This window comes from Myxocyprinus asiaticus, chromosome 31, assembly GCF_019703515.2.
Source record: "Myxocyprinus asiaticus isolate MX2 ecotype Aquarium Trade chromosome 31, UBuf_Myxa_2, whole genome shotgun sequence".
NCBI classification, from domain to species: Eukaryota; Metazoa; Chordata; class Actinopteri; order Cypriniformes; family Catostomidae; genus Myxocyprinus; species Myxocyprinus asiaticus.
The window spans coordinates 13,951,357-13,979,007 of record NC_059374.1 but is presented as its reverse complement, the minus strand read 5'-3'; the positions used below and the strand labels follow the sequence as shown (position 1 = coordinate 13,979,007).

The following is a 27,651-nucleotide window of genomic DNA, read 5'->3' as shown; positions in this document are numbered from 1 at the left end:
AAAAATGGCTTTCTGAAACACAGATTAAGTACCTATTACTAACAGCTGGACTATGGAGTGCTGAACTATAGTAAACAAGATTAATTTAAAACCACCTGTGCTAGTCTGAATTCGCTGGACTGAGGTTGCCTATAAAACACGGAATGGATGCAGAAAAGCCTAAAATTCTATGGAACTGGAGAAGCAAATCCAAGGAAAACAATGAAAGTAGAAAAGAGACTGTGATAAAAAAAACTTTACTGAGCATGAGAAAACCGTTTTAAAGCAAATAGTTTCAAGACACCCCATCACTGAAGATAAACTGCACACATCAGCTGTGGAATCAAAGAAAAGGAATGTCTGGACATCTATTTGTAAGGAATTCAATGCAAATGAACCCACATCTACAAGAACAATACAACAAATTTTGGTAAGAATCGTCAGCTTTATTACCTTACTGTTTTGTGAAATCACTGGGTTGACATTACAATTGTTATTCAATACAGGTGTTGTGGAAGAATATTAAAATAAACCTAAAAAACTGCTGCTGAAGCCCGATGAGAGAGGTTTAAGAGTGGCGGAGGACCTGCAAATAAAAATACTGACCAGTTGGACCAGTTACTGACAGGAATATTGGAGAGTCAGCAACCTTTTGGGAACATCCCAGATGATGACCATCTAGACAGTTCAGATGATGGATCACACACACCTACACTGAGTATGAGTACATTTCCTTTTCTTTCTCTCCTTTCAAACTTTCATTTGCTTTTGTGTTATCTGATGTGAAACATCTAATTTAATCTGCATTTATCTGACCATACATATAAACTGTTCTTGTTTCAAGGAGGAAGTCATATGGACAGAACTGAAGAGTTGCAAGGTGGTTTACCCTCCACATCCTCTGAAGCAAGGGGGGCAGTGTCTGCCAGTACTGATCACCAGAACAAAAGACTCCCTATTTATGAAAGGCTGGCTATTGAATTTCACAAACATAAGATGAAGTATCTTAAGTAGGAGCATGAAATGAAAATGAAGATACTGCAAGTAAAACTGGAAAGGAGAGAGATATGCAACTGTCTCAAATGTCACATCAAGACATGAATCTGTGAAATGAACATTGTTTTATTAAATCATGTTGGATGTTATGGCTGTTTCTGTGACATGCCAGACAAAATAAACACTCACTTTTAAAATATATTTTATTTGCTCGTTACATGTGCAAATGTATCTGATCCGAGCTTAAGGATGAAAAAGTAAATGATGTCAAATATCTACTTAAAGTGACACAATGCAAAATAATCTCTGTATGCCAGTCCTTCTCTGTGGTCTTTTGTAAATGGTGATACATCTGGATTGTCATCCTCTTCTATTGGAGGATCTGGGCATTCATGCTATTTCAGAAAGTTGTGAAGAACAGCTGTTATAATGATGACAGTGCAGCATCATCTTGGTTTGAACCAAAGTGTTTTCCGAAGGCACAGAAAACAACTCTTCCAAACATGCGCTCTAATGGACCCCTAGAGCGCATATGAGCCCGGTTGTAGTGCTATTTTACAGCTGTTGTTGGGTGCAAGTATGGTGTAAACAAAAAATTGTTCTGAGCATACCCACTGTCACCAAGCAATATTCCATTATGATCTCCTCTTTCAAATGGAGTATACAGAGATGAGTTAAGGAAAATCCGGGAATCGTGAGTTGTACCTTTCCAATGTGAAACAATGTTTGAAAACTGTAACTGGGGAGTGCATACACCTTGGACATTTATGGAAAACCAGTTCTTGCAGTTCCTGTATTACTCCGCATCTGGAGTTGAGGGACGTTTTATGGGAATATGGGTTCCGTCTAAGCAGCCTATGACACCTGGGAAGTTCCGTTGTTCATGGATTGTACCTTGTATTTAGCCTGGGTTGCAGCATCAGGGAAGTTTATGTATTGACCTCACCCTGCATACTCTGTGAATGACTTTACATACTGTTGGTTCACTGACACCACATAAATCCCCAGTTTCTCGGTGAAAGGTGCCACATGCCAAAAACCTTAAAGTTATGAGCACCTTGAGACAAACTGGTAAATGCCATCTTTTTTGGGTAAAAGATGAAAGCTTAGGTTCTAAAAGTGAAATAATCTCCACTGCATTTACTTTATACATTCGATAAACAATCTTGAAAACTAATTTCATTAAAATGTTGCAATGGGTCACTTCTGTAGGCAAGAACTTGTCTAGCTGGTGGTACTCGTTGATCTTCATTGACATAGTCCAAATAATCCATGTGTCTTCTTTGACAAACTACATTAATCTGAAGTTAAACCTGCCTCCTGGGAGATTTAAATTAATTACTTTAAATACTTGCAAAGACTAGGCTTAATCTCTATCCGGGAAACCGCCCGTAAAAGTTTACTGTTATAAAACAAAAGTACTATCGTCGTAATGTGGTTTAGTGATGGTAGCAGATGGTAATACCAAGATACTTTGCTTTATACAATGGTACTGAATCATTACTATATTTATGTACCATAGTATTTGTATGGTACAAGGGCTGTCATGCTACCATAATGTCAGTAGTCAACACAAATACCAGTAAAATTTCACGATTCTTCATACTAATTTTGATACTACAGTGAATATTTATATGCTATTGGACACACTTAAAGAGTTAATCATTAATATAAATATTAGCATATTAAATTAAGACAATGCCATGTAGCCTTCAATATTTCTCAATTAAGTAAACAATGCTTCAAGTAATGCTTTTAAGTAATTATTCAAATAAACAGTAAAACATTAATCAAAGAACTTGGAAAATTACAAGTGGTAAAACAAATTAAAGTAACAGAACAAAGATGCAAAGTTCAATTTGCAAGTGTAATGATGCACAGATCTGATATTTTGACATATACTATTTTTGACCAAGAAGTTCATTTGACCGCTCACGTGTGATTGTTTGAAAGCATCCGCTACTGCTGTAGTCAAGACCATCTAAACCGAGACAAAGTCAAGACTAAACCAGAGTGTATCGAGACCGAGACAAGACCAAGACTTTGAGGGGTTGAGACCAAGTCAAGACCAAGACCAAGGCAGGGTGAGACCGAGTCAAGACCAAGACCAGGCCAGTGCGAGTCCCACACTGCATGACACACTTACGATAAAATATGGAACATGCAAACCATAGGCACTCCTCAAATTGATTTGAAAGTTCCACATACCCATAAAAACATCCACAGAAAACAAATTAATATTCCTCTTTAATCACCTATCATATATATATATATATATATATATATTTATGTGTGTGTGTGTGTGTGTGTGTCAGTGTACCATGAGAAATGTCTTGATAAAATAATCAAAAGGCATTGCAGAGGTGAATTTTGTGAGTGTGAATTTTCCTTTGTTTTCTATGAGCAAACAAATACAAACAAACACTAAGGAGCTGAAATCAACTTAACCATCTTTATTCAACACTCCTTTTCCAAGTTTTACCATCAACCTAAAACAATAAACTTTTGTGCAAGCATCACATCAGGTTTTCTCGATGACTTTTCCCCTAGAAACCATCATAAGTACAGAATATATCAAACAATTATTCAGTACTCAAGTCTTCACTTTTCTCTGTCTTTTCTTAAACAATATAGTAAGATTTTTGTTGTTTTTGAACCAACAACCTGTAAAAATACATGCCTTGTATAAATGTGTGCAATTTGCTAACCACATAGCTAAATAGAACAAAGAATGCCAAACATAAGCAAAGCAGGCTATTTAAAATGTAAAATTTTCAGATAAGTGGAGGCAGTGTTGTAGTACTTGAGATCAGTCTTGAAATCGACTGCATTTTAACTCGGCCTTGTCTCTGTCTCAGGCAAAGAGGACTCTGGATTTTATTTCAAGACCGGTCAAGACCACAACTGTGGGGATATCACTAAATTGCCTGTGCATTGTCTGATTTATTTGTTAACATCATTACTGTGATTGCATGTAAAACTTCCTGCTTCAAATGCAAGCAATAACTTGACTCATTTCTAATTTGAAATTTTTGTTACTGTTAACGGCTGTCACCCCTCCTCGCCCTCCTTCAAATGCACTCCAAGAAAGTGAATGCTGGAGACAGGAGAAGAAACTATGGCTGTCTGAGAGATGTCAAAAATCTTCTGTAATATAATTTGGCTACCTAAACCAGTGTTTCCCAACCACTGTGCCCACTGGTGTGCCGTGAAAGATTGTGAGGTGTGCCATGGAAAATGATCAAATTCCTCAAAATAAAATAAATACAGTTTTTTTCCAGTATTTTAGTGAAGGCATAGAGATGGTAGAAGAGTTTTAAAATTGCCAATTCAGAATATTTTCCATTACAAATTATTTTATGCAACCAGTTTAAATATTTTGTCCAAACATTATTGTTCTAACAAACTCTGCTGTCAAACACAACTCTTCACATGCCCACAAAATGATGCTCCATCATCACACTTGTAGTAAAAATATTCAGTCAGTGAACCGAATTAATGAATAGAATACAACAGGTGTATTGTTTTACTCAAAGACTAAAAGTTATTTATTTGTGCACAGCATAGATTTCCAGATGTTATGAACAGATGTGGCTAACTAGTCGTGTTTCTCTTATGAAACATAAAAAGAATACGAGAAACTGTTACATACGATTACTAAAAGCAAATTCTCCTGTTTTAAACAAGTCCAAAAGTGTGATATGTAGATTCTGAGGCACTGTAACCTTAACGGAGCGCGTTTGACATCTGAACTAGTGAATGGAGGCCGGGCGGCTGCTCTCGGGTCCTAGTGCCTACTGCATCCATCATCTGTCAGTGCGACTTACCTGTTTTTTTTCTCTCAATCAACAACGCGATTTTGACCCAGTGCGACTTATAGTCAGGTGCGACTTTATTTCTGGAAATTACAGTAAATAAATAAATAAATAACAAAGAAAAAATGTATTTGCTGTGCCGTTGCAAGAATTAATTTGCAAGTGGTGTGCCATGGGATGTTTTAATCGTAAAAAAGTATAATGTGGCAGAAACAGATTTGGGAAACACTGACCTAAACCACAAAGAGTTCATCTGCAAAAAAGCGTCCACAAGAAAACATACAGCAGTATGTAAATTCTGCAATGCAATGCTTACCGAGACGGCTGGGACCACATCAAACTTTTATCGCCACTTAGAAAGGAAGCATAAAGAGAGGTAAGCTAAGTGTAAGTGATGCTAGCAAAGCTAGCTAGCTAACGTTAGCAATCTGCCTCTTGCTGCATTCCATTCAACTCGGAAAGTTACTATATTGTTTAAGAAAAGACAGAAAAGTGAAGACTTAAGTATTGAATAATTGTTTGATATATTCTGTGCTTAGTGAAAACCTGATGTGATGCTTGCACAAAAATTGTATTGTTTTAGGTTGATGGTAAAACTTGGAAAAGGAGTGCTGAATAAAGATGGTTAAGTTGATTTCATCTCCTTAGAGTTTGTTTGTATTTGTTTGCTCATAGAAAACAAAGGAAAATTCACACACATAAAATTCACCTCTGCAATACCTTTTGATTAATTTATCAAGACATTTCTCATGGTACACTGACACACACACACACACACACATACACTGGCGGCCAAAGGTTTGGAATAATGTACAGATTTTGCTGTTTCGGAAGGAAATTGGTATTTAAATTCATTTAATTAAGTGGCATTCAACTGATCACAAAGTATAGTCAGGACATTACTGATGTAAAAAACAGCCCCATCACTATTTGAAAAAAGTCATTTTTGATCAAATCTAGACATGCCCCATTTCCAGCAGCCATCACTCCAATACCTTATCCTTGAGTAATCGTGCTAAATTGCTAATTTGATACTAGAAAATCACTTGCCATTATATCAAACACAGTTGAAAGCTATTTGGTTCGTTAAATGAAGCTTAACATTGTCTTTGTGTTTGTTTTTGAGTTGCCACAGTATGCAATAGACTGGTATGTCTCAAGGTCAATATTAGGTCAAAAATGGCAAAAAAAACGAAACAGCTTTCTCTAGAAACTCATCAGTCAATAATTGTTTTGAGGAATGAAGGCTATACAATGCTTGAAATTGCAACAAAAAAAACCCCTGAAGATTTCATACAAAGGTGTAGACTACAGTCTTCAAAGACAAAGGACAACTGGCTCTAACAAGGACAGAAAGAAATGTAGAAGGCCCAGATGTACAACTAAACAAGAGGATAAGTACATCAGAGCCTCTAGTTTGAGAAATAGACACCTCACATGTCCTCAGCTGACAGCTTCATTGAATTCTACCCGCTCAACACCAGTTTCATGTACAACAGTAAAGAGAAGACTCAGGGGTGCAGGCCTTATGGGAAGAATTGCAAAGAAAAAGCCACTTTTGAAACAGAAAAACAAAAAGAAAAGGTTAGAGTGGACAAAGAAACACAGACACTGGACAACAGATAATTAGAAAAGAGTGTTACGGATCTTAACCCCATTGAGCTTTTGTGGGATCAGCTAGACTGTAAGGTGCGTGAGAAGTGCCCGACAAGACAGCCACATCTATGGCAAGTGCTACAGGAAGAGTGGGGTGAAATGTCACCTGAGTATCTGGACAAACTGACAGCTAGAATGCCAAGGATTTGCAAAGCTGTCATTGCTGTACATAGAGGATTTTTTGATGAGAACTCTTTGAAGTAGTTTAAGAAGTTCTGAACATTTTTGTCAAATTGTAATAGTAATTTTTCATGTTATTAATGTCCTGACTATACATTGTGATCAGTTGAATGCCACTTTGGTGAATAAAAGTACCAATTTCTTTCCATAAGAGCAAAATCTGTACATTATTCAAAACTTTTGGCCGCCAGTGTATATGGCAATAAAAGAGGTGAATGAAGAGGAATCTTCATTCGTTTTCTGTGGGTGTTTTTATGGGAATGTGGATCTTTCAGATCAATTTGAGGAGTGCCTATGGTTTGCATGTTCCACATTTTATTGTAAGTGTGTCATGCAATATGGGACTCGCACTGGCCTGGTCTTGGTCTTGACTCGGTCTCGCCCTGCCTTGGTCTTGGTCTCGACTTGGTCTCAACCCCTCAAAGTCTTGGTCTTGTCTCGGTCTCGATACACTCTGGTCTTAATCTTGACTTGGTCTCGGTTTAGGTGGTCTTGACTAAAACACTGAGTGGAGGCGCATTACTCGGTCTCCACTCTCAGCTGTCACATCTCTAGCTCTCTCACCCAAGTGAGAGAGCGTTACCGCGGCGTGTAGCGTTTATATCAGAGCTGACATTAGCTAACGTTGATGTAACTTTATATACATTAGCTACATAGCTTTATGTGGCCTGTCTTGTCATTGTTTATTACAAGCAAAAATGTAACTTGGGAACAACAATTTGTCACTACATGCCCGGTCCCCTCAATCTCTCACAAAGTTAACACTGCATTAGCTACATCCCTCAATATATGTTAACTAAATCAGAGATTGCTAACGTTAGCTAGCTAGCTTTGCTAGCATCACTTACACTTAGCTTACCTTTCTTTATGCTTCCTTTCTAAGTGTCGATAAATGTTTGATGTGGTCCCAGCCATCTCGGTAAGCATTGCAGTGCAGAATTTACATACTGCTGTGTGTTTTCTTTTGGACACTTTTTTGCAGATGAACTCTTTGTGGTTTAGGTCAGTGTTTCTCAACCTTTTTTCTGCCACGGCACACTTTTTACTATTAAAAAATCTCATGGCACACCACTATCCCACATAACCATTATCGATAGTTTTCTTTTTCAAGAACTTGTCCATGTTTCTGTCTGTCTTAGTAGGGTGAACTCGTATTATTTGAAATTTGGCTATGCAAAAACGCAAATAACATAGATATGCTGTATAATGAGGTCACAGATGCAAAGAGCGCTAATTGGATGATGAAAAACCAACAAATTTGTGTCTTTTCCAATTTGTAGATTTGTTCTTGCAAATTAATTCTTGCAACGGAACAACAAAGATTATTTTTTTTTTTTATTCATTTATTTATTTACTGTATTTTCTGGAAATAAAGTCGCACCTGACTATAAGTCGCACCGGGTCAAAATTGCATTGTTGATTGAGAGAAAAAAAACCCACACAAGTCACACTGATAGAGGATGGATGCGGCAGGCACTAGGACCCAGAAGCAGCCGCCCGGTCTCCATTCACTAGTTCAGATGTCAAACGCGCTCTGTTAAGATTACAGTACCTCAGAATCTACGTATCACGCTGTTTTTAGACTTGTTTAAAACAGAAGAATTTGCTTTTAGTAATCGTATGTAACAGTTTCTCGTATTCTTTTTATGTTTCATGAGAGAAACGCGACAAGTAAGCCACATCTGTTCATAACATCTGGAACTCTATGCTGTGCACAAATAAACATCTTTTAGTCTTTGAGTAAAACAATACACCTGTTGTATTCTATTCATTCATTCGGTTCACTGACTGAATGTTTTTACTACAAGTGTGATGATGAAGCATCATTTTGTGGGCATGTGAAGAGTTGTGTTTGACAGCGGACTAGAGTTTGCTAGAACAATAATGTTATGATGGACAAAATATTTAAACTGGTTGCATAAAATACTTTGTAATGGAATATATACTGAATTGGCAACTTTAAAACTCTTCTACCATCTCTATGCCTTCACTAAAATACCAGAAAAAACTGTATTTATTTATTTTGAGGAATTTGACAATTTTCCATGGCAAACTTGACAATCATTCACGGCACACTAGTGGGCACAGTGGTTGGGAAACACTGGTTTAGGTAGCCAAATTGTATTACAGAAGATTTGTCTGACATCTCTCAGACAGCCATAGTTTCTTCTCCTGTCTCCCACATTCACTTTCTTGGAGTGCGTGTGAAGGGGGCGGGGAGGGGTGACAGCCGTTAACAGTAACAAAAATTCCAAATTAGAAATGAGTCAAGTTATTGCTTGCATTTGAAGCAGGAAGTTTTACATGCAATCACAGTAATGATGTTAACAAATAAATCAGACAATGCACAGGCAATTTAGTGATATCCCCGCAGTTGTGGTCTTGACCAGTCTTGAAATAAAAAGAGTCCTCATTGTCTGAGACCGAGACAAGACTGAGTAAAAATGCGGTCGATTCCGAGACGAGACTGATACCTTCAAAAAGACCGATCTCAAGTACTACAACACTGGCATCCGCCTATCAGTCAAACATCATATGAGTGCCTAGGTACTACCGATAATGTTGGAAAATTGTCTCGTTTAGCCTGATTTGATAAAAATTACGTGACTGTTTTTACAAAATGTTATTACATGAGTTATTACACATACTTGTGATTTGTGTGAAATTGAATAAAAGTCATTGCTGTTTTAGTGCTTCTAGTGTTTATTTCACCAGGGTCAGCCATGATGCAAAACATTTTGGTATAGTAACATTATTCTATGAGAGCGGGTTGGTTTAATTATTTGTTTCTTTATTTTAGTATCAATTTGGTACTGAAGTACTGCTACTTTTGACATCTCCATATGGTATTGTCCAAAAAACATTTACCATAGTACATGTCCAAACAGCATGGTAATACCGTAGTACTGTACCATGTCAAAAAGATCAAAATAGCTCCATTATGTTTTCCTGTACTTTTGTTTTTTAATGCTAAAAAGCATCTTGAATTCTAGAGGTGAAGCTCCAAACTTAAGTTTGCTTAATAATTAATGGCAAATTAATGTATTTGAGTTGAGTTTGCACACAGTATTGTTACAAACACTTCTGAAAGTTTCTGCAGCTATTGACTGTCACACTCACAGTGAAGCCATTTGTTTTCCTAACTTCAGTTCAAACACTTTCTACCTGTCTGCCACAAGTAGCCATTCATCCATTATATTCGCAATTTCCAAGAAGAGCTTTCTGCAGTCGAGAGACTAATGAACATTCTGTGCTAGTCACCTCAAACTCATCATATCGCTCCGACTAATATACACAATCATCTAGAAAGACCAAGCTCTTAATTTAACATATCAGACTCCCTTTTTTTGCTTCATCTCAGCATGCCTTTTGGCTTTAACAATGCTCCATTGAGACATCATGCTATGAAATGCATTGGACATCCCTACACGGTTTTGTTTAAACAAAAGCACGCCTACATTCACACTTTTGTCTCAATAAACACTGTAACACTGTGGAATGCTGCTCAGACATGTTTGCTGTACTCCTGGGAACGCTGTTACATGCAAACAATGACATGTCAAAATAGAAAATATAGATTTACTGACATGCCAACAAATTGAGACACATTTTGAAGCCTTTTAAAAGTAAATTAACATCTAAAAACAATGTGTCTCCACACAATACCTTCTGGAGACAGCATCTTTCTAGAGAATGAGTCAAGACTGCTTACATATTCTTTCTGAATGTGTGCTGGGTTATGAATAGAGGATGAATAGAGTGTTTGTGGAGATGTCAAATGCCTGGGGGCGTTTTGGCATGGAGAGACAGTGGAATAGGATGAAGGGAGGAAAGGTGATCAAGTCTGAGCTCACTCTACACATGGGCCTGCTGATAGAGTCCAAAGAAACCCAGAAAGACAAGGACCATCAAAGCTTATGAACAGATGTCACATTTCCACCAGCCCAGTGGTTCCCAACCCTGTTGGGGAGCCTCCAGGAACAGGGTTGGGAACCACCGCACCTGCCCATATCCCTCTATCTTTCTCAGACACAGAAGGAGGAATGGAAGAAAAGAGTGTGTTCGCTTGTTGTTTACAGAAAAGACAAACACATACACAGTCATACGCCAGACATCATAAAGGTGATGATAAGCTGCCAAGCCAAGAAACAGTCACTGTTTGTACCACAGCCGAGGGTTGATGGTGCAGTTCTGAGACTCTGAAACACTTGGCAGTTTCCATTTAAGTTGTACAATGATAACGTATAAGGATGTGGGTGTTGAAAAGAACGACAGAGAAGAAAAGAAAGACATCAGGGAAAAGAAAGAAAGATTCACTCACAGAGAGTCTAAAATAGATTTGAATAGCATGGTTGAACTAGTCTCTGCACTGGGGTCAAATAAAGAGGTGAATACCACCCTCAATCATAACTGGATACAACAATCTTGAGATGTGGTTGTTCATTTCATGTATACTGGGACATTACGCTATGTCTTGCTCTGGCACAATGGCGTCAAGCGCACAAAGGTAACAATAACCCTATGGACAACTGTTATCAATTTAACTCTGTCCAACAAGAGCAGGCAAAACTCTGCACCCACTCTTCCAAAAAATAAAAATAAAAATAATCAAAATCCTGCCAGATGCCCAGAGTTAGCTTCAATCTGTCACAAACTCACTGAAATGTCAACATCTGACAAAGCTCTTTTTCCCAGAGCTTAAAGAAGTCAACACGATTAAATGGTTGGTTTCCATCATCCCTCTGACATCCTTGGCACGGTTTATTCCACTTAGGGGGCAAAATAAATCCCTGGATCTGACCTTGTGGCCTGTCTCCTTTTATCTTTCTATCTCTCTTTAGGGAAAAAACAGATATGTACATTATCACTATAGGGGCAACTCCACAAGGATGACTTGTAGCTGACCAGAATTACATCTCAGCATCCCCTTAGGCTCAAGCAGTTTGAAAACTGCCTGATGATGTGGACCACTGTTAAGCATGTTTAGTTGTTGCTCCTCTACTACTGAGCTTAACAGTGCCCGACCACTTTTCTAGCCATAAACCAAACCAACCAGCTCCGAGGTGAATCACAACATTACAAACTTTGATTTAAAGCAAAAAAGTTGTTAAAAAAATTGGACAACAAGATAAAGGTACAAGACAGAGTATTTAATGACTTTAATGAGGGAATGAACTGCAATCCAGTAAAGCATTGCAAACTACGTAACTGAATTAAAAATAAATAATATAAAACTATTGATTTAAAGTTGTAGAAGCAATATTTTTAAGTTCATTGCAAAATATTCAGATATATACAATATATATGTAGTTTGAAAATACAGGGTGTGTAGGACGGTTGCTGCAAAGATCTTTTGGCACGATTTGTTTGCCGCAATTTTCTGATTGGTGGATCTTTTCTCTTCAGGATCATGGGTAGTGTAGCTCTTCACCCAGAATTCCATTATTAAACATGATTTTTAACCCTCAGGGGTCGACGGACGCGCCGGCGTGTCCTCCTGGATTTTTTCCTCCTAACAGCGGAAACAACTTAAAATAGATAAATACAGATTTATCTGCAACTTAAAATACAGATAAGTGTAAGACATCATTAGAGACTATAAAGGGTCTACTTTTATTTGTGTACACTCACAATAACAACAAAATCTTGTGCTTTTGTAAAATAAAGAAAATAAACAGGGTGCGCTTTCAGCCGTCTCTGTCTCCACGAGCATCTTTCTGAAACACGTCACAAAAATTAACTGAAACTCCGCGAATACTCATCACACAAACATGAAACATATGTCTAAAGAAAGCTTAAAATGTCTAAAACAAACAAATAAAACAGTTCAAATTTAAAACAAAAATTCTCCTGCAATGTAATCTCTATGAAACAAACCGATGTACAGTTTCTCCTGGCTCAGCTAATTATCGCTAATGTGATCACACCCACCAGCAGAGCACGCTATTCATACGGTAATGTGCTGAGGCGATCAATGCAAATGGTAAACGCCCCCAACAGTGCCTTAAAAAGCATCAAGTTCATCATCAGATTCATTCACCTTCCTGCGCGTTTGGAAGATGGCATGCTACAAAGGTGAGGAAGCTCCTGGATAGTGACAAAGAGTTCACATTTTCCTCAGAAGAAGAGCAGGACTCCGATGAATGTTTGCATTTTGAAGAGCGACTTGATCCAGCCGAGGATACAATTTCGGATGAGTAAGTCTTTACTTACATTAGTTGACATGCTATTTTATATAAACATGTACATATTTTACTAGCTGGACTATTTCCAAACTTGCCAGCCAGGATTCAGAGTATTGAAATTTGAAATATGTCCTAATAGGCAAGTTTTAGTTACATTTAAATGTTGTTTCGGCTAAAGCAGGTATTTAAATTGTATGCTGTATGATATAAATATGATACGTAATATGATATAACAATAATATGTTATATTATTTTAGATTATATTTTAACTAGTGTTTATGCTGCCTCATTATCATCAACGAAGCTTGTGCTTGCAAATATCTGTTCAGGTGTAAATGTGTAAAATGTGCTGTAAATATGCCCATATTAGAAAATCAGCATATTAGAATGATTTCTGAAGGATCATGTGATACTGAAGACTGCAGTAATGATGCTGAAAATTCAGCTTTGATCACAGGAATAAATTGCATTTGACAATATATTCAAATAGAAAACAGTTATTTTAAATTGTAAAAATATTTCACAATATCACTGTTTTTGCTGTATTTTGGATCAAATAAATGCAGCCTTGGTGAGCAGAAGAGACTTCTTTTAAAAACATTAAAAAATCTTACTAATCTAAAACTTTTAAATGGTAGTGTAGGTCTAAAGTTTTTAAGTAAAGTCTTTATGTATAGTCAGATTACTTCTTTTAACTTAAACTTGATTTTGTGAATAAGCTACAAACAATACATTAAATCATTAAGTCTCCTCACATTCATTCTCTCTGAGGGTCTTTGTCTCCTCAGGTGTGAATCACATCAATATTCATGATCATTCACGCCTCCTCGCATATGGCCTTTCAAACACTAAAAGTGTATTACAAAAGTTAAATGACTATATTGTTTTGTATGAATGAGTGATCAGGATGGTTTTCACATCATTTTATAGCAAAAGTCTTGTGAACATATTTAGTTTTAGTTTAGTTTAAATTTAGTTTAGTATGTGTTATATGGCCTTATTTCAGTGACTTAAAATGTGTGTTTTTTTAAAAACCACGCACAAACTTTATTTTCTCAAAAATACAAACATGTACATACATGTTGTTTACATATTATTTTAGCCCAGTGTGTGCTGAATACAGTGTTATCAGACTTTAGCCATTAATATGTTTTTAAGCAACTGAAAAAAAGCACAAATGTCAAGGCATGTCAAAACTTCTCCAGGGCCCAAAACACCCTCAGACCCCAGAGGGTTAAAACATGTTGAAATAATGTGGACTGATGGTTTCAACAGAAGCTCACTCAAGGTCTTTCTTTAAAGTTTTATAAGTTATAGCTAAAAATCAATTAGTCTATGGAGAAAATAATGGGATTTTTGTTTCACATTTATTAACAACAGGCACTCACATTTCACAGTCTCATTTTTATGTCTTAGAAATAAAAGTTGGTGAGAGGAGCAACAGCCGAATAAAAAAGACAGCAGTGGGGAATAATGGAACAGATTGTGAATGTTATTTTCAAGGTCATAAGTGCATGTGAATGTGGGCATAGCTGGAAAAATTTGTTCACACTCTGTTGTTTGGATATATTTGGTGTTGTTGCTCTTGGAACAAAGAGGAGCTGCTGACAAAATGCCTTCACACCTTACTTGTGAACAATCATTTGGCAGTACACTTTGAGAGACACTCGATACTTTCCTACACAAGGCTCCAAATCCACATTTCACTTCTCACTTTGGAGCAGAGTTCCTACTCTGACATAATCAGTCCACTCCATCTGATGAGGAGAGAAAATGAAACGGAAACAGGGAATGAGCGACAGGCCCAGCGGCTGTGGCTGTCCTGCAGCTGACACATTGATCTGGGCATTGAAATGTTTAGAGAAGCCAGAAGTCCCTCTCCTTGCAATTAGACTGCTCCAACGGCCAGCTGCGATTGGTCAGTATCTGGAAAGGCTGTGATTATTGCAGCGATGTAAGCCAGTTTTTCCACTGCAGACAGGAAGCTTCTTCTTTGGCCAACAGAGTGCTCTACTGCAGGTGGCCAATGATCAGAGTTTAAAACAGATCTTACAAACCAGGTGCAAGAGATCAACTGCGCAACAACTGATGGGATGACAGTTCAACACATGTGGGTATGTTGTGGGATTATTCGAGCGAGTTGCTGCTATATCCAGAGTCATCTTAGGTCAAATTTTACATAAGAAATTCTGAGACAACAATGGGGAATAGCTACCACATACAGTGCATCCGGAAAGTATTCACAGCGCTTCACTTTTTCCACATTTTGTTATGTTACAGCCTTATTCCAAAATGGATTAAATTCATTATTTTTCTCAAAATTCTACAAACAATACCCCATAATGACAACGTGAAAGAAGTTTGTTTGAAATCTTTGCAAATTTATTAAAAATTAAAAACAAAACAAAAATCACATGTACATAAGTATTCACAGCCTTTGCCATGACACTCAAAATTGAGCTCAGGTTTCCACTGATCATCCTTGAGATGTATCTAAAACTTGATTGGAGTCCACCTGTGGTCAATTCAGTTGATTGGACATAATTTGGAAAGGCATATACCTGTCTATATAAGGTCCCACAGTTAACAGTGCATGTCAGAGCACAAACCAAGCCATGAAGTCCAAGGAATTGTCTGTAGACCTCTGAGACAGGATTGTATCGAGGCACAGATCTGGGGAAGGGTACAGAAAAATTTCTGCAGCATTGAAGGTCCCAATGAGCACAGTGGCCTCCATCATCCATAAATGGAAGAAGTTTGGAACCACCAGGACTCTTCCTAGAGCTGGCCGCCTGGCCAAACTGAGCGATCAGGGGAGAAGGGCCTTAGTCAGGGAGGTGACCAAGAACCCGATGGTCACTCTGACAGAGCTCCAGCATTTCTCTGTGGAGAGAGGAGAACCTTCCAGAAGAACAACCATCTCTGCAGCACTCCACCAATCAGGCCTGTATGGTAGAGTGGCCAGATGGAAGCCACTCCTCAGTAAAAGGCACATGACAGCCCACCTGGTGTTTGCCAAAAGGCACCTGAAGGACTCTCATACCATGAGAAACAAAATTCTCTGGTCTGATGAAACAAAGATTGAACTCTTTGGCCTGAATGGCAAGCGTCATGTCTGGAGAAAACCAGGCACCGCTCATCACCTGGCCAATACCATCCCTACAGTGAAGTATGGTGGTGGCAGCATCATGCTGTGGGGATGTTTTTCAGCGGCAGGAACTGGGAGACTAGTCAGGATCGAGGGAAAGATGAATGCAGCAATGTACAGAGACATCCTTGATGAAAACCTGCTCCAGAGCACTCTGGACCTCAGACTGGGGCGAAGGTTCATCTTCCAACAGGATAACGACCCTAAGCACACAGCCAAGATAACAAAGGAGTGGCTCCGGGACAGCTCTGTGAATGTCCTTGAGTGGCCCAGCCAGAGCCCAGACTTTAACCTGATTGAACATCTCTGGAGAGATCTGAAAATGGCTGTGCACCGACGCTCCCCATCCAACCTGATGGAGCTTGAGAGGTCCTGCAAAGAAGAATGGGAGAAACTGCTCAAAAATAGGTGTGCCAAGCTTGTAGCATCATACTCAAAAAAGACTTGAGGCTGTAATTGGTGCCAAAGGTGCTTCAACAAAGTATTAAGCAAAGGCTGTGAATACTTATGTACATGTGATTTTTTTTTTTTTTTTTTTTTCCTTTTTTATTTTTAATAAATTTGCAAAGATTTCAAACAAACTTCTTTCACGTTGTCATTATGGGGTATTGTTTGTAGTTTTTTGAGGAAAATGATTAATCCATTTTTTAATAAGGCTGTAACATAACAAAATGTGGAAAAAGTGAAGCGCTGTGAATACTTTCCGGATGCACTGTATAAAAGAGTAAATATAACCTAATTCTCTGCAAAGAACCTTTAAAGTTTGGTTTCTTACACTGCATCACAGAATATTAGCCTTTGTTCCTCAAGCTTGTTGCTATATCAAAACACAAGACATTTTTGGGTCAGTCTAAGAACACAATGCTTTCATGTGCTCAGTATTTCACTGGCAGCACATGAATTTGAGATGTACTACGTACAATATCTCCAGCTTATTGAGAAATCTGGCATCTACGCAAGGATATGCAAACTTGCAGAGTTTGTTTCATCAGATTGGATTGGCTGTTTACTTTTAATATTCTCTATAAAATCTTTCTGACTCTATAAATACTTTTTTCCTGCCAAAATATATTTATTTGCTTTTTAGGAAAGAAAAGAAAACAATATGTACCAACATAATGCCTTATTAACATTTTCCAAGCAAAGTCTTCACACAGTATAAAGATAGAAATGCACCAAAATAGCACATATTCCAGTAACATTAAACGTTTCCCAAAGTCTAGTGGGAGGTTGACTAATTAAAAGAACTAGCCTTTCCATATGTTGCATATTTATTGCAATGTGCATTAAATCTCTTAAACTCTCATCCTCCACAATATTAATCAGCTGGAAGACTGTGGCTATCCGCTTTGTTACAGCAATCGTAAAGCCGCATTCATGATTCACGTCAGGGTGTCAATGCCAGCGTCAAGCGGTGCTTTGAACTCCACATGAAAAGCGCTGCAGGTGACATTTTGTAATAGTTAAGACTTGACGTGCTTTTGTGGTAATGAAATAGCACATAACAGAGGCTGTAAAATACTTGATTTCTGTCACAAGTCCCATCTGGCTTGTTTTGTACAACAAATAGCGTTAAGAGGTCCTTTCTCCATCACTTGATCATTGGAACAGAATTTGTGTGTGTGTTGTGGTGTAGAGCGGACACACTGACACATCACAAAGGTGTGGTCCGATAAGTGTTTATGCTGGTTTATGCTTTATTAACGGTAAATGCGTTACTTGTGATTAAGAAAAATTAACGCGTTAAACTTAACGTGTTAATTTTTACGATTAACTGCCACTGATCCACTCTTGCTCTATGAATGTCAGCGTAATAGTAGGGCGGTTTTTCCAATTTTTCGGATTAATTCATATTTGAATTATGACACGATATTATTATTATTTTTTTTAATTGAGATTGCAAAAAATATTGCAAACGCTATAGTTACATACGTTGTAAATCCACCAAAGGCTGAATAAGGAAGAGAAAAAGAATTCATAGCGCTTGTCTAAATACCGCTACCGATCTGATCAGCTGCACGTGTGTTGTGCGCTCCAAATGAACGTGACAGGTTAACAACACGGAGACTGATATAAAAGACAGCAGTAATATTTCCAGTACGATTGTCCACAGTGTGATTGTAGTTCAGCTTCGTGCATTATGCAGGTATACACCGTCCTAAGACCATAACTGGCCTCGGTGTGCGCATGCTGATGAACGGTCTCCTTTCTTTTCTTTTTACCCATAAAAAAACTTTACATTTAGTTATGTGACAGTTATTGCGATTCATTTCAAATCATCGAGAGGCTATATATGGGAGAATCAAACATTCGACGCTTCTTTTGCCATGATGATTCACATAGATCGCTAATTATTGTTTTGTTCTGCGACGTGTTTCAAGTGTACTGCATCTATAGCCAACATTTGGCAAGCGATCATTTTGATAAACTTTGCTAGCTGAATTGTAATGCTAAATTATTTCATATTGCTGTACTGCTCAGCGTGAACTGCTAGAGGGCGCTTCTCTATCTGCAGGGGTTTATACACACAAATTGTTTGATATACAAGAAGTACTTTTTAGATAAACATGATAATTTTTAGATATTTATTTCTAAATAACTTTTTATATAGACTTGGATTAGATCAAATGAATACCTACACTGGCTAAGAATTATTTTGCAGTTTTATTATTCTATTATTTCTGAACAACTGGGTTTATTAGAACATCCCTTTGTGGTGCATTTGGTGTATTTGTAAATTTGGATTTCTCTTACCAGGTTGCCTTGCATTCTAATAAAGAACATCCAATTTGAATCATGTTGGAGTACATTTAAAAGTTGAAAATATCAAATTGTGAATCATCCATAAGTTTGATCAAAATTGAGATTACATTTTTGGTCATATCGCCCAGCCCTACGTAATGGTCATCTTTAAATAACCATCTCTATTGTTAAACTTAATCAACCTCTGGCCATTTTCACATTCATCAACAACAAAGATGTAAGACCCTACTAAACTTAAAACAGTCATAAAAGAAACTGTCCCTGATCTCTGCCTAACAGTACCCTTAAAGCTATGCTACAAATTACGACTTTCTAAAATGTCACACAGCACTTAACATTTAATTTATCAACTGGTAATGCTATAATGATAGGAGCCCATTGAGGCCCATTTGGCTCTGTGTGAGGTGTTGAGCTTTAAAAATGACATTTAACTAAGTGTGGAAATGTTAGATTGGGAGGAGTTGTTACATGGGTCTTCCAATTGGACTGTCTAAACCAATATTTTCACCCCAAGCAAAGAAAAACAGAATTACAAAGTTTTCAAAAGTTGAAGCCTTGACACTCTGTAAATGTTTTAGCATAACTTTATCATAAAGCATCATCTCCAACTCATTTTCACTGCTCTCAAGTTAAAAACTGCATGGCGGTGTTTCAGTCTTGTTGATTCACTTTTAAACTATGTATATATTTCTAAATATTTTCCAAATAGAATTTCAGACTCTCTGTAATAATATGCTTTCTGCAAAGCCATGAGTTGGAAATGACCTCCTCAGTCCAGTCAGCTCTGTTAACGGAATACGAAAAAGTGAAGCCTTCGATATTTGCCATTGCGATATTGACAGCCAACAGCACAACATTTCATGTACATTTACCAGACAATTTAAAGGTAACAGCTAACCTTTTGAGAACTGTTAGGTCAACTAACATCAGGTTTGGTTTACTGTTCGAGACAGTCTTTTGCCACCACTTCCAACTGTGCGGTAGGCATTGATGTTGCCAAAGTATTGGTCTTTAGGGATTTCACAAAATCCCTAAAATAATAAACCAAATCAACCAGCTTCGAGGGGAATCACAACATAACAAATGTAGATTTGAATAAAAAAAGTATTTGCAAATGGGACAAAAGGACAAATTTACAAGACTGTGTTCTTAACGTCTTTAATGAGAGAGTAAACTACAACCACATGAAGCTCTTGATTGGTGTGCTGTGTTTATCGTGATTTTCTGATTGGTGGATCGTTTCTCTGCTGGATCATGGTCAGTGTAATTATTTACCAGAAATTCTGGGGGTTTTTTTCTTCTTTTTTTTATTGAAGATAAAATAACATGGACTAATGGATTCAACAGAAGCATATACCATTGATTAACAACCTCAGAGCTCATGGTAGGTCTGTCTTTAAAGGTTTATACGTTTTTGTTAAAAGCCTATTCCACTATGGAGAAAATTAACCACATTTTTACTTCCGGAACCAGACACTTTTGCTCTATTGAAACAGGAAGTTTACACAGGACATATTAAAGATCTTGTCCCTTTTTTAAATAGCCAATAGCCTTTAGCTTACGTCACAGCAATGATGATTGCTCTGGTATGTAGACTCTCTAGTATGTTGCAGATCGTTTTGGGGGAGGTGCATTCTTATTCCAGAGAGCATTTGGATGGAAATATGTGTAGTCATAGATGAGTCAATATTTTTGGTTCATTTTCCAGGAAGAGAAAAGCAGTTAATTTTAAACGTGAATCTGCGAAAACATGCACCAATAGCTCCAAATTTCCTACTTCACTTATTTAGACGTTCCTTGACTTTGTAAAAGATGGCAAATAAGAGTAGCTTAGCTCTGTATTTCAGGAGCATATGGCTTTTTCACCTTTCCTTATTTCTGTACCACACCGATATAGTAAATTATCACAGTGTGATCTCTCACATTTATTGGCCCACAGCAGTGAATAATAATATAAATCATTATGGCCTCCATAGAACACTAGGGATGAGCTCAAATCATCATAGCCAAATGTGCTGATACAGTGAAACTTTGAAACGCACATCAGAGAAAGATTAGATAAACAAACCCTTTCAGAAAGCATACGAAAAAGACAATTTAGTGATACAACTTTGCAGACTGCACATTCATTTGTCACTGGACCTCTAAGCAATATAACCAGACAACTTTACAATGTCACAGTACACAGTATTGCAACTAAGGCCCTACTTTTTCTCTATAAAACTGATTTTTGCTCGGCTTTTGAATCTTCTTATCTAATGAGCGATTTAACTAGTCCATTAATGCAGTAATTTAGAACATAACAACATTTTGATTGCCGCAGGCCAATTAAGGGCCCACTCTGCAATTTGACCTTTTGCAATTTAAGCTGAAAATCTCTAATGAATGTCAGGAATTATGTGCCAGAGGCATTTGAGATATGCTCTGAAATTTTTTTTGTTTGCTTTTTTATATTATCGCAGCTTGAAAAATGACAAATCCCTCCATCAATAAGCTAAGTTTGAAATACTATAAATGACGTTTGTTGGTATAGCTTTAGTTTGTGCGATAATATCCTCCGATATATATATATATTTTATTGCTGTCTATTGCCTACATTACTGAAATATCACTGCAAAAGTGACTGATATGGAACACTCTACAAACTCTACATAAACTCTGTGCACTCTCAAACACATCTAGAAAAGATGAATAAGCCAAACCTCACAAGTGGGCATCTATCAATTATTTAGTATTTTTGAGGTTACACATCACAATAAATGGTTGTTAAAAACGCAAAAAGAATCCTTTTTGCAGATGTTGTTTTCCCATAAGCTGGGACTTTACATCATGTTACAGTGGAAAAATAGACATATACACTCTAATTTATCCTCCTCTAGCATGATGAATCATACGCAGGCATTGCATTAATAGTGCACCGATAAGGGAGACATATGGTGCTTATCGATTTTTCAGTGGTGGCGACTCATCATCAGGGCACTTCTCTACTAATGGCCTTGGGCTAAAATGGATACCCAAGCACTAGGTAGGACCATACGCCTGGCTGACCATACCTGGTACATGGATGCTTTAATCCAAAGCAATTTACAGTACACTTAGAACAGGGACAATCCCACTGGAGCAACATGGGGTTAAGTGCCTTACTCAAGGGCACAATGGTGGTGGCTCATGAGTTACTGTCCATTCCATGCAGGATTCAAACCAACAACCTTTTGGTTACGAGCCCTGGGGTCAGATTAATGAAACACGGAAATTCACAAAAATGTATGTGCGTGAACAGACCGGATAACAAACATCATAATATGGAGCCCAACATCAAGTCAACAAAGCTGAAAGAATTCAACATTTCTGGGAGTACAGAGGGAAAATCACATACACTATAAACTGTACCCATTTATACACACAAATGTAAAATATCGATGATCCCTCACGTTCGGGTATGTGTGCTCGTACATTTGGGGACTCCCAGAGTTTTATGTAAGAAGGAAACCCCACTATTGCAGCGCAATTCCGCTGCGGGTCGCGATTGAAAGTTAAGAAAACAAAAACAGCAATAACTCTGGAAATAAAGAAAAGCAATGGAGAATAAAATAGCAAAGTCTACCATGTTTGTTATTTACACAAGCATTGTGGGGAAATTGCATTGCTGTGGAGAAAGCTGCTTACTGACTGAGCTGCATGTAAACGGGAGTAAAGAATATGCCGTTTATACAGTGCATATAAACGGGAACGCTACTTTCTCACAATATGCCGCTTTCTGGTGTCCATGTAAATGTAGTCATTGTTTAAGTATAAGCAAATAATATATGAGGTATATTTGATATATGGTGAGCTTAGAGTCAATTTAGTTGTTTACACTGTGCATTTAACACATTTATTTAGATTGCTTAGGGCTTTTAGGTCCTCTTCTGGTCTCGGACTCAACCCTCTATGGTCTCGGTCTTGACTTGACCCTTTTTGGTCTCGCACCCGAATGAGCTGGTCTTGACTACAACACTGGGAATAAGTTTGAACTTTTTCAGCAGAAATTTGACCTCATTTTTCCAAATTCACAGTTTGATCATTCTGATACAATGCACACTTCCGGTGTTTTGACTTGGAGATGTAGAGGATTAGAACCTGGTAGGTGGAGTGGACCTAAGGTTTAGCCCAGAATCACACTCCCACAGATTAACAGAGAATTTAATTCATGAAACACACACACACACACACACATACACACACACACACCGACAATCCAGGCCCATCTAGCAGTCTGTTACGTGGGCTGTACTCACATATAGTCCTTATGTAGATGTTGCCTCACACAAAGCTGTGTTGATAAGGCCACATGCAATGAATGACAGTCATATCGCCCTCTCTAATTCACTTTAGTGTTGTGAGTAAGGATTGTAGTTTTTTTCTTCGATGATTTGCTGTACTACTCTCGGGAATTGGAATGTCACTCCATCTGTAAGCCTATGGGCCACCGACATTCTTTGTGCAATTCTGGGAGCTAAAGACTCCTCACTGGTTAAAGGTTGACTGCTGAGAGTGAACTTGATCAACCGTGCTATCCTCTCTTTCAGAAAGCTGATTATGTGTAAGAAACAACAATATGGACCTTATTCACAGTAGCACCATCTTGAGGCTCTAAGGCAGTGGTTCTCAACCCTGTTCCCGGAGCCCCCCAACACTACACATTTTGGATATCTCCCTAATCAAACACACCTGATTCAACTCACCAGCTCGTTAGTGGAGACTCAAAGGCCTGAATTGGAATCTTTATCTTTTAAGGATGCTTATCTTTTAAGGATGCTTAAGACAAAAATACTGATGAACAAAATTTTTTTTTTTTTTTTTTGGTGTAAGATCTTCTGGGTGGCAAACAGGTTTTGTCTTGTTTTAATAATAAATCTCACTAAATTGGGTTAGATTTAGGCTTTAAACAAGAAAAAAAGAAAAGAAAAAAAAAAAAGGAAGAAATGCCAGTGGGGTAAGAAAAATACAATTAATTCAAGACGTATTCTCTGAAAACAAGTCTTAATATCTTATGCAATATTGCTTCTCATGTAAACATTTTTTTAAGGATGCTTAAGACAAAAATACTGATGAGCAAAATTATTTATGCAGGTGGAAAATAGTTTTTTTTTAAGGATGCTTAGGACAAAAATACAAATCTTTTGCAGTGTAAGGTGTTCTGGGGGATTGTAGCATGTTGTGATGCTGTTGCTAAGGTGTTCTGGGTGGTTGCTAGGTGCCCAAGATATTTTGGTCCTTAGATTTAGCTCCCTATGTAGGTCCCTCCATCAAATTTACATCCATTTTATTGTTTGACAAGTGGAAATCATAATTCTGATAGCTTAGAACAGTAACAGTAACAGTAACCTCTCCTCTACAACCCCTGTGGTATCACATATAATTTATGTCCATAGTACAAATGGTGTGGGTTATGCACCAAAGTACAAAATGCTTAGGGTCAGGAGTTTGTTCAAATCCCTAACCCTTAGTATGAGCAGTAGTAATAGTGATCCTAGCCTAAGAAAGCACCACTAAAAACTGATTCTGTTGCTGACATTTCTCTCAAATGTGGAGCAAGTGTTTGAAATGGATCCTTTTACTAACATGGTATTTTTGCACAAACACACAAATCTCCACATATTCCCACTTTTACAATTGACCATCTTTTCAAAGAGGATGTGCTTCTAGCTGTGCAGTTTAACGGCACACAAACAATAATTCCTTTCAATCTCTTTGAAATTCAGTGTGAGTGCCCATAAGCAATCTTCTTTTCCATTTCCACATTCCAGTGGTCCAGAATCCAAATATAATGGACTATGCTCAGGCACATCAGTAAAAATACATATCACACACTCTGATTGGTCTGAAGTCGCATCTTGCTGTCACTGTGTGTGACTGAGGATTAAAGCTATTTTCCAAAATTACGGGTTCAGTGACATTCATTACTGTATCCGGCCCACAAATCAGCATAAACATAGAGCTGCCAAGTTGTATTTCATTCAAAAGGTCTTTCAATATTTGGATCATGGACAGGTTGGGGGTAAACACATTCTGTAATGCATTACAATGCAACCTAATGCAACATAGGTTAATCAAAATGACAGAATTGGATATTGGATTAGATAATGTGGATGATCTGACTAAAAGGAATATCCACCTGTAAAATAATTTAAATCAACACCACAGTAAATGAGAGACACAGGGGGTTAATTCACTAAAGCCACATCTACATTAATCTGGATACATTTGAAAATGGCGTTTTAGTTTTTGAAACGCTCTCCATCAAACTGCAGTTTTTAAGCGTTTTCCAAAGGTTTCCCATCCATGCTGAAACTAATGAAAATCCCTTCACTGCGCATCGAAAAATCGCCGCTCTGTGTACATTCTGAAATGCAATTGTCCTCATGTTCCATCGCCGGACAGCAATTCCAAGTAAACTTCCCATCGCCTTTGAAGGAATGCATTGTGAAGGTTATACAAAGTAACATTTATCTTTACCATCACGATCAAAGTGAATATCAGGCACAAGAATGACATCTTGATTGTTTTGGGTTGTCCATTTATGACTGCGTCACATGACAACAAATACGTCATCATTTTTAAGATATCTCAGTTTTCCCTGTCCACAATATAACGTGAAGACAGCGTTTTCAAATTATCCACTTGGGAGAGCATTTTCGAAAAGCTCAGTTTCCATTGGAAAAAAAGTGCCATCTCATTGTGGATGAATTCATCAACAGTAGATCGCTTGTCATTAATGTCCGGTAATACAGTAGCACCTTATATAAAAACTGATTTTTTTTTTATTTTCTCATGAACATGAACTCAGGAATTACTATAGGTTATATAAATAAATGTTCAATAATGTCTATGAGTCATCTGTGTATTTTTTTTAACATACTGCATTAATAAATGCACAAGTCCATATACAGTGAGTGAAGGCGATTTAGCTGTTATAATGCTCTACATGTAAGCATTCACCAAATTAAGCATTTAATAGCCTAAAAATTCAACAGATGAAAGGTTTTATGAATATATTTCATCAGATGATGTTTTTATTATTATTCACAAGATATAAAGTTGGAGAAATTACATGCTGACTGAGGACTGAACTCACAGTAAAATAGGAAACAGTAGGTTTATTTTTCTATAGCTAAAATCGGTCTGTGCTTACCAAAATGCGGAACACTGCCCCCAGTGGCCAAAGCGGTATTTGTTGTTAAGCGTATGGGCATGTGAGAGCTTCATTTTCCAAATGAAATGTCCATGGAGGAGCGCCAAAAGCAAGTTGTAAAGCAAGTTGTTTTCAGCGGAACAGGAAGTAATACAGTAAAGAGGAATTCATATTTTATAAACTGTAACCCCCAACCCCAACCCCAAACCTAACCATCAGTGAAGTCAAAATGTAATGTTAGAGAGAAAAATGCAACCTCTAGATCATGCTCGTAACTGATTATGCGTACGCAATTATTCCTGGTTTAAATGCAGGATCAGAACCTGGGTCTTCCATGCTGCTGACACAACATGCTTCCTGTCGCACCACAAGGGAAGGTAAACACACTGGAGCTGATGCAAAAATGTCTGATGAGAGATGTCGCTTGTCAGTGAGTTGGCATAATGTGGCCGATCTTATGGCACTGGAACTCTCATAAACATCACGCCAACTTCACGTGTGATTATGTTGGATGGGGCACGTTTCCATATAGTCAAATTTTTCTTTGCATGCCCTCGCTTCAATTAAGAACACTTAATTATCTAATCAAAATAACAAGATATTAATTAAAGTGAGGATAAAAATATAGATGAATATTGTCATTAGAGACTGATTTAGACATAGCAAATCACCACAATGTGTCGGTGAGTTGCTATTTCACCTCTAGAGGCTGCATTCAAACTCTAGAACCCTCCAATGGCGGCGACAGGAAAAACAATTATCAGCGAATTATCAACGTACATTTTTGCAGATGACAGGTAGTTCAAAAACCAGCCTCTGTGTCGATTAATCAGCAAAATTGAGTAATTGATATCGACATCTAGTGCAGCAGTTAGTACACGTCATCTAATATATATTAAGCTTTGGTGCACATGCAGAAAGCACAGGTTTGAGTCAGGCCTGTGATGATCTCATGACCTCAATTCCCCTATCTCCCCCCAATAATTTCACTGTCAAGTTGATTGTTGCAGTACAAAAACATCCAAATCCAGTCAAACAAGAAATGATCAACAACTAATCAACCAAACAAAAAACATAAGACATATATTCTACACTCAGTGAAAAAACTGACTGTCCCATGGACATAGTTGGCTTGTGTTAACAGCACATATATTGATGAACAGCACCGAAATTAATTTGCTTATATTAGCATAACATCACATTTCCCGTGGGTGCTTAGGCGCTTATGACAACCACAGTGACTGCTCCCTTAAGGTAATCCAGTGTTGTCAACAGACAAAACATGAATCCTCTTCCAGCAAATGTGATTTCCCACAGTCAATTCTTCTACAGGTCACTAAACTCATGTGCTGCCCATTCTATTACCATTATGCTCCAAACAATTATCTTAATTAACTTATGGCGTGGTGAATGTACAATTTTGACTGAGCACATCTCACTACACAAATACCCATGTTACTTTGCCCTCAACAACAGCACATCTGTCCACTCCAAGGGAGGTGCTGAAGGACTGTTGCCAGGAGGGCACTATGTTGGCTGAACGCTGGCAGAATGTTGGCAGATCTCACCAGCTTGCTCACTTCCTCCAATCTGTGTCAGTGCCACTTCAAACCCGCTTGAATAGTTTACGTGTCCCTCATGGCATTTGCAGTAGCCGTGCCAGGGTACTCGGGTGTTTGCAAACACAGAGAAAAAGTGAAGAGAAAGAGTTTTACCCATATTCCGTGTAGTCGGAACAGCTTGCCAAGAACCAGA

General features: G+C 37.8%; 1 protein-coding gene across 3 annotated transcripts in view; it reads right to left on the bottom strand.

Annotated features, from left to right (window-relative positions):
* The window catches only part of LOC127421897 (cell adhesion molecule 2-like), a 339,569-nt gene that overhangs the window by 45,975 nt on the left and 265,943 nt on the right, over window positions 1-27,651 (bottom strand). The window lies entirely within an intron of this gene.